This window comes from Echiichthys vipera (genome assembly GCF_963691815.1).
Source record: "Echiichthys vipera genome assembly, chromosome: 9".
Taxonomy (NCBI): Eukaryota; Metazoa; Chordata; class Actinopteri; order Perciformes; family Trachinidae; genus Echiichthys; species Echiichthys vipera.
Window position 1 is genome coordinate 9,506,272 of NC_139834.1, and position 14,531 is coordinate 9,520,802.

The 14,531-nt window shown below is 42.3% G+C and overlaps 1 protein-coding gene across 1 annotated transcript in view; it reads left to right on the forward strand.

Annotated features, from left to right (window-relative positions):
- Positions 1–3,526: 3,526 nt before the first annotated feature.
- Positions 3,527–14,531, forward strand: part of rap1gapa (RAP1 GTPase activating protein a) — a 37,898-nt gene continuing 26,893 nt past the window's right edge. The window contains exon 1 of the mRNA XM_083919630.1: positions 3,527–3,557. The gene's annotated coding sequence lies outside the window, so the exon portion shown is untranslated. The remainder of the gene's footprint in view (positions 3,558–14,531) is intronic.

Here is a 14,531-nt window from a genome sequence, read left to right on the forward strand (position 1 = left end):
ATGTTGATGTTGATGTCTCAGCACTTGGGTATCATGTTCTGTTTTGTAGCTAAGGGTGCGTTTTTATTGCAAATTTCCTGCATTGGTTTTGGTATTTCAGTTTGGAGCCTTTATCCAATAATCTCGACACACCCTGGTTGATTTCATTTTATGGGAATTCCATGAAACCTGAGAATGGGTGAGCAGCACAGGATGAGGTTTAGAAAATGTTATTCTTAGTGATGCAGTACATATGAACACAGCTTACCTCTCCTCACACACAAGAGCAGAGCTGACAACACATAAGTGTTTTGGCTCTCTCCCAAGGACCTGTATGCATTCCACTTAAGATGGAAGTCTGATTTATCTGCACACACGTGTCTGTCAGGATCAGTGAAAGCAACACTGGTGGTTCTGCTTGACACCACAAAAGCCATCTCAGTGTCAATATATGTCACATGGAGACCTGGGGTTGACAATGATGAGCGATCTTCTGCATTGAGGGGAATCAGGAGACGTCCTACTGTAACAGCACTGTTGATTCATGACTGTGCAGCGAACGAACAAACTCCCAAAAGCCTGTTTCCTCTCACTAACATTGATTTCTGAGAAGGAGGAAGCTTTAAACTTTCATTTATCTTTTGAGAATTTCTCACATCAAAAGAAGAAGTGCAAACGTCTTTACTTTTGGTCCTTAAGTTCCCTCTTTTCTTGAATTCAGTGAAACTTTTTTATATGAATGAAAACATTCTTGCTCCTTTTGTAGCTGACTCATGGGTTTGTATTTAGGATTTTTTGCCATTCTAGTATCACGACTCAGGAGACGGGAGTGTCGGCCAGTCCCCCGTTTTGGTCCTGAACGAAATATAAATATATATCTAAGCTCTCGTCAAAATCGCTGGACTCCATTGTCAAAAACAGTCATTTAACCTCACAGAACATGAGAGTTGCTGGTCTACCGCTGCCTCATTCGGTTAGTTTGTTTGTGTGATTGTGTGACTTTGGTGTTTTAAAGGGTGAGGAACTAACTGACCGAGGCAGAGTTAGAACGGAAACTCCCGTGTTCCAATGCCTCAGTTACCTCCATGTAAACTTAAACAGGGTTGTCTGATGGTACGGTAAAGTGGTGATAATATTCTAAATAAAGCTAACACTACAACTGATATTTTCTTTTAGGTGGCTAAAATTTGTTTAGCTGCTGCCCCGTCCGTAGCAGTACATTGCTTAGCTTCCATGCCCACAGCCTTTTTCTCGGACCACCATCTACTGTAGATAATGCACTGACTATGGATAAGTACTCCATGCAACCCAACTTTAAAAACATCCAAACTATCCCTTTGATTGCTCCAGATCTTGGTCTACAAGTCAATCCAAAATACCATTTGCGGATCCAAACGTCCCCTTCGAGCAAAACAAACAACAATGGCCGAACCTGTAAACCTTTTACTGTCACTTCTTTATTCAGTGAGGCACCTTTTCATCGATAGGAAAGTGGTAAAATTACAGTTCTGTCAATTTTCTTTGACTCATCTGTTCAAACAACGGAGAACAGAGCACTAGAAATACAAGACTCGGTAATAGAACTTTGAAGGGGCATTACGTTAAGACTTAAAGACCGAATTGGATGTCATGAAATAAAGCAAAAACATTCTTGTAAACTAAAATGGAGAACACAATAAACACCACTGTTAAATGCTGATGCTGGCATATAGCTCAGAGCACCACTGTGCCTATAAGTGCACCCCCACAGAGCTTGAGCCTGTTAGACTTTAAAGTCACGTTTTTACCATTATTTATGATACAGCAAGAGTCACTTCTCTTTCCAGAACTGGTTGTTTGATCCCTCGGGTGTTGCTGTGTCATGCAAACTAATCACATCCATGGAAAGCTTAGTAATAGGTCTGAACTCTGGTGGACAGCAGCTTTGGACTGCGGGATGAAGCTGGACATACAGTCATATGAGCCAGGGGGAGAAACAATTTAAAGTCTTATAGCTCGGTGATTATTTTCAGTATGTGTTGCTTTTGTGCTGTTTGGTGGTGTATCATCCTGAGAATTTCTGAGGGGTCAATATACGTCACTGGAGGCAGCTGCAGGAGCACTGACAGACATATTTAACATTCCCTTTTCTCTCTGTCACCACCAGCAGCTATCACAAGAGACAGAGCCACAGCAATGAGTCATTCACTGGGCCATAGTGCAACACTTATCAGTATCAAATATCCACTTTGTTGTTGCCAGTGAAGTTAAGTGCCGCTTCCCAAGAGAAGTTTGTGATTTTGATGTTTTCTGATTAGAATTATTGCTTTTTGTGTGTCCGGCTGTTAAAAATCTTTTCTTGTGGACTTAAAAGTCACGATAAATGTCTATCAGGTTGATGAGCCAGGTTTTTTTAATGGATTTCACCTGCCAGACATGAGGTCTCTCCTGCACACACAGTGCCATCTGTAGGGAGAAACCGCACTGTGCATCTCTCTGAGTTTCCAACGCTGCCTCATCTGGTTATTGTTTGCAGAGAGAACCGCTCAAATCTGTTTAGCCAGAGGGACTTAAGGACAGAAGATAGTTTATTCTTGACTGACAGAATAATGAGCCTCTCAATTTCAAACCAGGACGAAACTCATTTTGTCTCAAGAAACACCAAGCTAGTAATCATGCTTTCATCCTCAGAGATTCTACTACAACAGATGGCAGGAGTTATTTCAGGGCAACCCAGCCCACTGCATAACCAACCTCTCTCAGTTCAGTTGACGTCTTGTAAGTGGAAAGCATCATCCACTTTCCCTGTGTACGTTTCACACTTAAATCAGTCCGGGTAAACTTAAATGCATGTAGAGAAACGTGTACATGCTTTTATCTCTAGCAGACTACTACGATCAGGTCGGTCAGTCTAAAACAGACAGCTTCAGCCAAGGGTGCAGTTTCCTTCAACATTAGGGGGGGCACATTTTAAGTGGGGGGTCTAGTGGTTATCCCCCAATTTATGGTGGAATTTAAAATATAAAAATCTAATAATATGACTCAAGGCAACCTATTTTATTATTACATCTAAATTCTCAAAATCTCAGATTATTGTATTTTTCCCTAACAGTGGCCCTAATACTCCGCTGTAGTTGACGGACTAGAATCTAGCCATTTAGTTATTATTCTCACTCTAACTTACTTCTTACTCTAACTTTACTGGGGGCATTTGTTGCATCTGTGAGTCGCATTCTAGTGGTTCTTCAAAATAAAAGTCCTTGCTGCCTTTAGCTTTTGCTGCACAAATGGAACAAATTGCCTGAGGGCTAAGACCAAGCTAAAGATCTAAGTGTTCAATGTAATAGTCAGTTTCTTTTATTGGTTTGACTCTGTGTGCTTTTGCTTGCTTTGATTGTTTCTGTCATTTGTTTTTGGTGCTTTTACCTGTAAAACACTTTGGCTGTGAAATGTGTGTATACATATATTTGCCATGCCTTGTAGGTACAAAATATTAATAATGCTGTTTATACTAGCTTTATTTTTGCTGTTTATAATAGCTTCATTTTTATATTTTTTTTCAGTGTGGACAAGACATTCACCAAAGCCAGAAGCTTATGGTGAGTTTTCCTTCTGTCAATAAATATGGTGAATTATGACTGCACACTGAGACAATGACAATTTGGTATCTATTTTAGTCATTCAAAATGTTATCCCTTTTTTATTTTTGATAAACAAAAACAGTGGACTACAATTCTGAAAGCTCTCCGGAGTGGTGTTCAATGTCGCTGACTCAGACAGTTACGTTTTGAATGTGTGAATCGGTCCACCGAGTAGTGTGAGAGTAAGATGAATGAGCCAGTGAAAGGCAGAGCAGATGGGCAGCAGTGGAGGAAACAGATACCCAGTTTGTGCTGCTATCTCTGCAGTGCTGGCAAGGTTGGGCTGCTGCTGTGAGTGGCACGTGGTGGCAGGCAGGGAGCTGAGCATGCACGTCTCTTGCCACTGCAGATAGACCGCTCCATTCCTGAATGCTTTAGGTGTGGTGGCACGAGTGTCTGGCCCTCAACCCCCTTCTGTCTGACCGCAGCAGGTTAAACAGTGCCTCGCCGCAGTATCATCACTCCTTCCCTCTGGAATACAGATACAGGAGGGTCTCTCTTTGCAGCTAGGCCTGCATTACTCAGCAGTGGCTGGGCTTGTTTGCAGGGACTGCAGTCTGGCCGTCGGGCTCCCACTGCAGCAGACTGTAACAGAACAACTGTACCTCCCGGTCAAAAAAGAAGAGGAGAGAGCACTGGAGAATCTAAAAGAGGATACAACACAGCACAGGAGATAAAAGAACTGTGGGCGTGAAGAGATGGAATAAGGACAAAGGAAGTGAGTGGATGAGATGAAATGACAGGAAGAGAATGAAGAGAACAGTGTGATGTCTGCAAAACAAAATAAATTTAGAGTTCAGCAGTCACTCTTGGTCCTGTCAGCCCTGTTCCTTTGTCAGAGTCATGCGCTTCTTCAAAGAAAGGAGGAATTCAACAGACAGCGATGAATTTATTTGGAGGATCTTTTCCCACTGTGTTAATAGAACTTGAATTATATTACATTACTATCAGTGTTCATACCCAGCAGGACAGACCAATTTCTAACAACAAAACCTGTGCTACTTTTAGAAAGGACTCTGTTAAGCCTAAGGACAAAAGTTAGATTTAAAAAGAAAAATAACTGGGAGGGCCAGAGTCAAAATCTTCCTCCAGGTACTGTATGTTGGACAGGATGTGACTGGAAATTAGAGCAGTGAATTAGATCCTCCGACGGCAAAACTGTAACAGCATCATAACCTGGCGAAAAATGCCGTGCTCACCTTTCCGAATTGGAAGGCCAAGAAAATTCTGGTGAGTTTCTTTTTAACCTGCCTGAAGATAGTTTTGATGATAACCGCATGACTGCATGATCATATGCTACTCAAGAGTTGAATCTACCTGCCTGATGCATGCAATCCTTCAAAATGTGGAGGATTATCTATATCAATCAAACTTTATTTGTATAGCACCTTTTATACAGGTTAGTGCTGTACGTATAACGTACGTTATAAGGTCTTGGAGCATATGAACTAAAAGCTACCTCACCAAAAAAAAGAGAATAAAATCCTGCATGGTACAAAACGGCACCTCCGTTAAAGTTCCAAGCGAGCTGAGCCAATACTAGAAGTTACAAGCCTGCAGACCACCGATTGGTCAGAGAGAACTTTCACTAGTGCAAAATCATCCTGCACAGGCCACTGTTAATACTGACTGCATATTCACTAGCCCCAGATTTTAAAAAATGGCAGCCAGCAAAACCACAGCTTACACCACGCCATACACTGCGGCGTACACTTCGATGTACACTACGGCATACACTATGCCGTACACTATGCTGTACACTATGCCGTACACAACGCCATACACTTCGCCGTACACTACAGCCTACACTATGCCGTACGCTATGGCCTACACAACCCCGTACACTACGCCGTACACTACGCAGAACACTGCGCCGTACACTACACCGTACACTACGCCGTACACTACGCCGTACACCACGCCGTACACTACGCCGTACACTACGCCGTACACCACGCCGTACACTACGCCGTACACTACGCCGTACACTACGCCGTACACTACGCAGAACACTACGCCGTACACTACGCCGTACACTACGCCGTACACTACGCCGTACACTACGCCGTACACTACGCCGTACACCACGCCGTACACTACGCCGTACACTACGCCGTACACCACGCCGTACACTACGCCGTACACTACGCCGTACACTACGCAGAACACTACGCCGTACACTACGCTGTACACTACGCCGTACACCACGCCGTACACTACGCCGTACACCACGCCGTACACTACGCCGTACACTACGCCGTACACTACGCCGTACACTACGCCGTACACTGCGCCGTACACTGCGCCGTACACTGCGCCGTACACGTGTTAGTCCCTGCACTTTACCTTTATTTTTGAGATGATAAAAATCAGATTTCGTGACAAACCCTACATGAGCCACCGAGTTTTCCTGCCTGCTGGCTCATACTCATAGTCCCAGAAAATGGAATTTTATAAATAATTATAATATATAAGTTAAATTTAAATTTCATACTATATTATGTCATTATTCCACTGATTCTTTCCTCGATTTGAAAGAGAAAAGTTCTCAAATGTGTACTCAGTGAGCGATGATGCCTGACCTGTTACATGTAATTAACGTCTGGAAATGCTTAGTCTTGATCCTTTGACTCCTGTTGATTAAATGTTAAATGACCATCTTCCATCTGGTCATGCACAAATAAACAGATGATCCTTGAGCCCTGTCTCTGCGCTCTTCGGGGGAGGCCTGTAATTGGTTGTAATCCTTTCTTGCTAAGCTCCCCTGATGGTCAGAAATGGGAGAGGAGGGTTAGTGTGGATAATGGCTATACTGAGATGTTGTATAAGAGCGTCTCTCTTTCTCTCGCTCCTACACACATATGTACATGTATCCAGACACAAAGTGCACTCTGGCTCTCTGTCCCTGGAGCATGATGGATTATTATGGCAGGTTGTCCATTGTATAACTTCCTGTCCATTCTTTAAAACAACTTTGCCACTGATCCCACTTTTTTATCCATGCTTAAGATCACCTGACCTTCATGCAGGGTAGGTCTGCACTGTTGAAACATCCCACTAAGCTACTTTTGCTAGCTATTCAGGCTGGACGGTAAAGGACTTGACATCAGTTAGGATATCAGCCTTTTCTAACCCATCACATTCATTTAGTTTCTTCCAAAATACAGTATATTTCATGCAGCAACGACTTAACCCCCCCCCCCCCACACACTCAAAAGGGTATTGTATTGTTACATCTCTTTTGAGCCTCATTGCGCAGAGTTTGGCGCTAGAAGGCTGCTCTCACATTCATTGCTGAAGGAGGAAAGTTTACTTGTCCTCACCTAACCCTAACCTTCATCACCTTCACATTGATCTCACAACACTTGATTTAAAACAACACTTTCTTCTAAAGCAGTAGTGAAGAACACAAAATGCCAGGATTTGAGTTTTCATTCAAGCTAAAAGACTGGTGTGTTAACTGCATGCCAGATTATTCAGAGCACACAAGGCTAAACTGCCTCCTAAATTACAACATGACCAGTTACTGACAGGTAAAGTAATATTTAAAAGACCATTTTCTAAATGGTGTCTTGTTGTCCTATAAGGTCACTCTGCTGAAAACACACCGTGGCTACATTGATCTACAGAGTCAGTTTGAAGCGGTTTGAAGGCTAGCGTCTATAGGTGCATTTCCACTATGGTCGACTACCTTGAATGAGGCAGGTGTATCTCAGAAAAAACGCCCCTAATTTGCATGTGAGTGAGTCGCTCAGGAGGCCGTTTGACCGAGTAGAAAATGGCCCTGTCAGAGAGGAGGGCCTCTTTTGTCCCTAGAGACATACCCGATGGCTGATTGGATGCAGCTCTCAGCGGGATGTGACGTGTGGTTGTACAGACGCCACCACAACACGGTGAAGTAGAGTAGACACTTTTATCCAGTGGTGTAGAAGAACACAGTGCAGAAAATGATTTGTGCACGGATTCTAGATTGAATTTCCGACCCGTGCTGCTTTGCTGCATGCTCCATACCCCTCTCTCTCTCTCTCTTACATACAAATGTGCGCGCACACACACACACACACACACACACACACACACACACACACACACACACACACTCACACACACACACACACACACACACACACACACACACACACACACACACACACACACACACACACACACACACACACACACACTCACACACACACACACACACACACACACACACACACACACACACACACCGTACTGCAAAAACAAACACTTTTACAGCGCCTCAAATCTTTAAGGTGGAGTGTGTTCTTTCATGTTACTTGTACATAAGTTGAAGTTGTGAATCATACGGGCCACCTTAACTCAAACTACAACTATTCTGTATTTCTCACTTAGAGGAAGAGCAGTGCGCCACTGTATCACTGATCAGCTGATCACCGGCGATCCCAACCGTTTCAGAGTGATACCTCACCTCCGGAGTCTCGTAAATCCCTCTCTGGCCGTTTTTTTGTAATGGAAACATGGCAAGTGAATAGCCATTTGAGAGGGCGTGCCCTGAAACTTTCCGGGAGGCCACTCTATAGGGCTATTGGAAGCATTTTCTCTCCAGTGACAACAGACACTCAAATGTTTATTATTATTATTATTATTATTATTATTATTATTATTATTATTATTATTATTATTATTATTATTATTAATTAAGCCAAGGTGCTGGAACGCAGTTCTGGATCATTCCAGTCTGCTTTAACCCTGCAACCAATCATGTTCCAACATGCATTTTGCAGAGGTGAATGCGGAAATTAGGGCTGCCCCCTCTTAGTCATTTTAGTAAGTTAGTTAATTGGTCATTTTGGTCTTGGTCAACAAAGATTTTTAAGTTGATTATTAATTCATTAATAAGATTCTTCACATATTTTAAAATGTCTTTGGAGAGACTCTTGAGCAGAAGCAGTGTTGAATGGTTGTGTTGGTTTTGCCCTTCCCTCTGCCCTCTAGTGGTGAAAAGTTGCAGGAAATACATAGCGCAGGCGCAGTCTGCAATATCCTTTCATCAATAATTAAAATAATAATAACAAGCAATAGGTCCTCAAGTCGGATATACTACAGAAACTCAAGAGACTTTTCCTCATGTGGCAGTTTCGACAGCAACAAAGTTTTCTTTTTTTGGGGGGGGATCAGATATCTTCTTTTTTGTTCAGTGTGTAATGTCGTTCCAAAAACAGGTTATTTTAATGCTGCTGAATGACCTTGCTATTTATTCCAATTTGTGTGATACAATACGTCGTTCTATTTTTATGATGCTTTCTAAATTCTAGTCCTTTTTTTATCCTTTTGTGTCCCATTTCTCCCCATAAACACTTAAGAGGTGTGAATGTACACACTACTCTGTTTGTGTTCACTGATTTCCCATGAGATGTCACTCTACATCATCCTCTGTCTGTCTCCTCTGCACATGCGTCGTGAAGCCAGTGCCGGGTGTCAGTTTGCTTGTGCGCGCTCATCTCATGTGTGTCAAGCTGAGTTGTCTGGAAGAGCGGACGTAGTGGGAGAGCAAACTGTCAAGCCAGATCAGACTGTCTCTGTGTGAGTCTCCTGCTGTCTGACCAAATATAGCACCAATGTGACAAGCTCGCCCCAGGATCTACTCGTCTCAATAATCCAAATCCTAACATGTCATCCACCATCCGCACAAGATGTCTTTAAAAAAAAGCAGAAAGCTCCGATGACAGCAGGCTGTTGAAGGTTGAGATGAGTGCCTGGCAACTTTGACGGGACACTTCCCTTTGACTTTATCTGATTCTTGAAGCCTTTCAGGGGCAAAGTTGTTCTGCCAGCTTGTTTAAAGGTCACTTCTTTGCCTTCAGACAGTCTCTTGGAGCTGCAGTTTCTTCAGAAGACAGGACTTCAGGTGTTCAAGATGCTGTCAGGGTTTCTATTCCTTGTGTTTATAGATGGGTATATCCCTGAGTGTATATTTGAGGGTGTTTATATCCCCTGTGGTGCCTATTTATTGACACATGTCATGTTGAGGATGGTGTGATAACTCAATGGGAAGAAGAAGACTTTCTATTCCTCACTTTCTTCCTGGGTTTTTTTCTCCCCATGGGAGAGGAAATGCATGATCTTATTGTGGTTGCTTGTGTCTTGATTGATGGGAGGAATTTTCACTTTATAGCTCAAACTAGATAATGTTTAATGTCAAGGAATGCACTAGTAGCTCTGATATCAGACACAAAAGAGGACAAAATGACACTGCAGTGACCCCCTGTTGGTGGAAAAGCACATCTGCATCGCTGTGATTTCCCCAGGGGGGCGTGTTTCCAAGGAAATCTGAACAGTGACATTGTGAGAGATAAGCAAGCTGGAAATCTGGACCTACTGGTAGAGTGAACATGCTTTATTCAAAGACACCTGCTGTACCAGGCCTATTAATGCATACTGAATATGGCCAGCTGTCAGGGGACGTGTGGGCTCAAGAGAACCCATCAAGGAGTCTCCTCACGCATCAGATCCCTGGATATTTTATTTATTATTTATCATTCCAATCATGTAGCGTTTGATTGTACCGCCATTTTTCTATTCTTCCCATGAATACAGTAGTGCATACCTTAAAGAACAGTTACAACAGCTGGTGTGTTCTAATGACTTGATAAGAACCACTGAATATGATTTCCATATCTGACTTGTTTGTTCGCACAAAAGGACTTTCAGAGGTATAGTTCCCTGGGGAACAAACAGCTTCTCAGACTTATCTGCTTTTCGAGTTTTGTCCAATATTTGCTTTTGTCTGATTGTGGCGTCTGTGACCTCTATATCTATCGGACAAAAAGGCCCAGAATGTTTTGCAAGTCCTGGAGAAGGTTTTTTCTTCCTTCCCTCTCACACACTGAGCTAGAAGGGCACTCGGAGAGCGCAGACCTTTGCCAAGGACAAATGCCCTATCTCACACTGTTAACGAAAGGGAAAAATGATTTGTGCAACTGCACTGTGATTCTGATCTGATCCAAAAATAAGTGGGTTCTTCCTTGGCCCATGTGACACCCTTCCACCAGATTTAATGAAAATTGGGCCAGTGGTTTTTCCAACATGTCCTGATACTTAAACGACAGAACAGGGCAATTGCCAGTGACTCCATCAACAACATATAAGACCGTTCTATTTAACACTGTCATGTGACTGCACTAAAAACACTTAGGGTAAGAAAAAGAACATGCATTAGCTTAAAACTAGACTGGGTATCCCCACCCCCTTCTGTTGGCGGTTTGAGTTCGCCCTGCACCTATTGGCTGGTTAAACATGATGACTACAGTGAAGCATCGCAAGCAGCTTTGTATTTACAATTTCATTCATGGCGGTCACCGAAGCACAGCAACTGCTACCCGTTTTAACTGATTTCAGTGGCAAGTTTTCTTTGACAACTGAGCAGAAACTTGCTCTGGAGCAATTCTTCCAAAGAAAAGAAGTATTTGATTCAAATGTTTAATCTACCAATTAGCCCCGCTAGTGGAGAAACAAATGGAGGTCATCCGTTGGTCTGATTGGTTGAAGGACTGTCCAGTTGCATGCAGCCATTTGAACCACCCACCTCTTGTGCTGAAAAAAGGACAGCAGCCTTCCCAGACCAAGTTTAATCTACGATTGAACTTGGTCTGGCAATAGCCAGGCTAGCTTAAAATGAGTCACGAAGGTAACTACGTCACAGACAGAAGTTGATTCACTTGTCTTTGTCAATGTTGTCTTTTGGTTTTACACAGGACACAAACTCCTGTCTCCTGTGTAAAAGTCTTGTGTTTAATGACCCTTCCACCGCCACAACTTTCTTTCCTACGCAGAGTTTGGGTCTTCTTCACCTTATTTACTTGTTCCCTAATTACAACCAACCGAAAGCGGCGCCTAACATCAGCCGTAAATGGGCCGTCAAAGCTGCTGGCACAATCCACCTATGATGTCATTTTTTCCGGTGAGAACAGACAAACATATAATTAATACTTATATAAAATGCTATGCTTGCATCTTATATACAATATATTTAGCTGAACAAAATAATACTTTGTTTTTGAGTGTAAATCAAATCTTTTCATCTGGAAGCATTGCCTTTGAGGCCCATAGTGAAGCCACATACACACAAGACAAGTAACTCATATAAGCACTGCTTGGAGAAATGGTGTCACACCAGAGACAATCATCCCCCCATTTGTGTGAGTGCTTCAGGTCAGCCTGAGGGGGGTAGGGAAGGATGACCCTGAGAACAGAGCAATTCCAGGGTCTATTTGTGTGGTAATTCATCGCACATGTGTTCCTCGTGTCTCTGGCAGTTGGAGGACTGATGGTAGGCGAGGCAGCAGGTGTTGCTACTTCATGGCAAATTTGAAAAAAAAAAAAAATCTAACAGGGTAGTCAGCTCCTAATATTAGAGCTCTTCAGTGTCATCGCTGTAATATATGATGAGACAGGGGAAACAAGATCACTGAGCAGCGCGGTTGAATGTGATGGTGTCTGACCTCTGGAGTACATTTTCACACACGTTATAGACAGCTCGCTTGTTTAATGATTTGTGTTTGGGGATTGGTGACAGTGCTTGTAAATGAATTGAGGTCAAACATTAAGTTCAGTAGGTGGACGCTGACAAGAAGGCGAGGTGTCAGGGTCATATTATCCATTTCTATTTATTCCAATACAGAATTTAACACATTTTAGGCCAGTGGGGCTCTATGGGGATGGCACCACTTTCCTCCAGCCTTATATCTCAGCTACTGGATCAAAAACCTCAGACAAAGGATGAATCCTACTGTCTTTGGTGATACCTTGATTTTTTGCTCTTTCGCCTTGGCTTTTTTGTTTTTCTTCATAAAATGTCTACACAATTTTTAGACAGATTCCCACAAAATTTGGCACAGGCGTTCATGTCCTGGTCAGGATGAATTCATAACCGTAGTCATCCCCTAACCACCATCAGGTCAAACTGTAATTTGATTATGGATCAACATTGTGAGATAGGGTGTTTGGCCTTGATGGAGGACATCGCTCTCTGAGTGCCCTTCTAGTTGTGTATGTGGAACTGCACTGGTTCCACTATTTTAATGCATCGGTAAGTCTATTTCAATTATGTTAATCTTTGTGTGATTATCTTTGTGCCTTTGTTGTCACTGGCCTGCAAACAGGAGAGAATCTACTGTGAGAAAGAGGTCATGGTAAGCGTCATGTTTACCTTTCATATCTGCTTTACGGGCCCTCCTAATGTCGTAGCCCAATTACCCAGTTCAAAACAAGACATTTGAAAAGGAAGCTGCATGATTATTAAACAAGTCACAATCACAGTCACAGTGGGGTTCAGGCGTACTGCAGATAAATCCTGGTGGGGATGTAAAGTTTCTTCAAATGTTAGGAAGCAGTTGGCACTCCTGCTTTGCCTTGCAAACAAACTATGGGCTTGATTAACACAGTGAAATTTGCTTAGAGTGACTGAAGGAGGGTTTTAACAAATCTAAAACAAGCAGAGAAGTCTGACCTCCGTCAGCCAACATTTTGCTGCTTGAACAATGAGCATCTTCAGATAAAGGGACTCAAAATATTTATTTATTTATTTATATTTTATTGAAACGAGGTCAGGAAACTCTGCTGGGACAATGCATGCATTTTCCCATTCCTAATACAAGAATAATACAATGTTCAAAAGGCCATAATGGAATTATGTCATTCATCGACAACCACACAGTTGTTCATCTGCTTACAAGTGTACCTGTCTTCACCAGAGCCAAACTAAACTGGATATAATATGTAGCCGACCCATTTTGAACAAAAGACTTTTTAAACATTTGGTTCTCCCTGCTGCTATTGGAATATTATTCTACAGATTGTTTAGCTCTAATCATTTTATCCATGCTAATGCAACTGGAGGAAGACGTCTTGTCAGAGCAAACACAACTCAGCTCAAGAATATATACAATCAAGAGGTGGGTCTTTCACGCACAGTAACGCAGGGGACTTCTATAAGTAACTTTGATCTGACCACTGATTTGGTAATAGTAACACGTTAGACTAGCCTACTCAGTGGTGAGAAAAAGTAGTCAGATTAGTGTCGCATTACTAAGTAGACCAAAGCGTTAGTGGCATCACTCGTCATCACTGACACAGAAAGGCTGGCACAAGTTTGTGATGAAAAGTTTATAATAATTTTCTGTTGATTTTATTTATCACAAGTTACCAACTAGGTCTAAGGAGCTAAAGTGACACTGAAATGGCATAATAATAAAACTGTGTGCCGTACTGTGGTACTAGACAGTAGTTAGTTGCATCTCTGCTAATCATGTTAGCAATAGCTGTGGCTGACAGACAAAAAGATCTGTTTTATCACATGCATTATAGATAATTAATTCACATAAATCAAACGTTAAATAACATAGAACAGAGGTGATAAATGGTAAGACAAGAACACCTTTGGTTAGCCTATCCTATCAATGATATTTCTGCTGTGTGTACTACAGCTGTCTGAATGGAAGCATGAATTGTAGCTGCCTCTCAGAAAGGGAAAATAATATTCCTCCGCGTAGCTATTCCTCCGATCAAAATACCAGAAATATGGGACTTCTGCCCTGAGCTCTGGGCTGGCAGTGCTTGTTCTGGCTTCAGCCTGTGCGAGTAGTAGGGTGGCCAACTATACGTGTCGTTTTTTTTTTTTACTATATTCCATTTTCTGAGCTTTCAGTCACAGGGAAAACCGGGACATTTCCGGGACAGTAGTAGCCTGGGACAGGTCACGGAAAACGGGGATGTCTGGTCACCCTAAAATACATCTAGAGAATGAATGCCATGAAACTTTCTTTTTAGGATCTTGTTTAACAGTCAGTCATAATGGGAAAAGAACATAAATAAACTACTTTAAATTATGTGGTATCGGTTTAGTGCATAGAATTGCAATACTCGCTGATACCAATACCAGCATTTTAG